We start from the raw sequence: 1467 nt of genomic DNA, 5'->3' as shown, positions 1-1467 counted from the left end.
CATACTCACCTTCATCAATGCTCAAGCCCAATCTCCATACCCACCACCATTCCGCCCGTCCCGCCACCCGCGTCACGACCCCCTCATCCCCCCTACCATACTCATTACGCCCCATCACCACCAACCATCACCCCCACCCCCTACTGCACCACAATCACTATCATCCCAGCCACATCCCCACCCACATGCCATGGCCATGCACACCACCATCCCATCGCGCACTCGGCTTCCTCTTCCTCCTCCTCCTCCTCCTCTCCTCGCTCTACCTCACCTCCATTCTCATCCCCGACTCCGACACCGGCATACGTCAACCATCACATTCCATACTGCCTGTCCACCAACCAACAGCAATCTCAAGCCATCCAGCCCCGACCCAGCCCCCTCAGCTGCGCCTGCCTTGCCGACCACCAGCCGCCAGCCGCCGCCCGCTCGCCCGAACAGCCCACCTTCATCACCACCTAGCTCCCACCCACGACCAGCTACACAACCCACGACTACACCCAAGGTTTTCACTCGCCATGCACTAGCACCAGTATTAGTACCGTCGTCATCGACACCCATCTTCATCGGTTCATTTCCGCGTCGGCTTGTTTTGCCTAGGCGGTTGAGCACGTCCTCGACCGCCCCACCCCGCACACAACCCCCACCAACCTCATTATCAGCTATACCCAATCTAATTTCATTACTTCCCTACTACATTCACACACTACCTCCATGCACAGTCTCCAATCCACAGCTGCAGTATTCCAGAATCGGAGTTCTGCCGGCTCAGGCCCAACTTGCTGGCCCTGTGTCCCTTCGATGCTGCTCACCCCCTGCCGCGGGCCCATCTCCGACCCCCACTCCCCACCATCTTCACCCACAACCACCACACCCACACCACACATACTCACTACCTCTGCAAACATAGCCACCCACTTCCTGCCCGCCGATATTCACATCAGCCGACGCCAACCCGTCAACAGCATCGCTGCCGACCGCCTGATGCTCACCGCCGACCGCCGCCCGTCGCCCACCGACCACCTCCGGCACCACCAAGAGCAAGCTAGCCATTGACAGGGCATTGGAGACAATGCATAGAGATAGCCACAGCGATGGCAATGACTACCAGTCTGTTTTCCAACCCAATCCTCCCCTCCATCCACCGGCCTTGCCCATCACAGCCCCCGCCGGTCTCCCCATCGCCCGCCGCTGCTGCCGCCGATCACCGAGCCAGAAGACGAGACCACCGGGCTGGCCAGGACAAGGAAGAACAAGAAAGGGCAAGTGCAAACGATAGGCAATGCAGTGGTGGGCTAGAGTGCAGTGGTCTGCCTTCTCTTTCAATCCCAAGTCCTCGTCCCCATCGACGTCCATCTCAATCCAATCCGTCCGCCCTCCTCTCCTTCGCCGCCCAAGCCCCTCCACCCTCATTTCCCACCCTCCACACTCACCCATCATCCTAATCCTACCCACCCACATCAATCC

The sequence above is a fragment of the Thecamonas trahens genome, assembly GCF_000142905.1.
Source record: "Thecamonas trahens ATCC 50062 unplaced genomic scaffold supercont1.53, whole genome shotgun sequence".
Taxonomy (NCBI): Eukaryota; order Apusomonadida; family Apusomonadidae; genus Thecamonas; species Thecamonas trahens.
The sequence above is the reverse complement of the archived record's forward strand: the minus strand, read 5'-3'. Positions refer to the sequence as shown.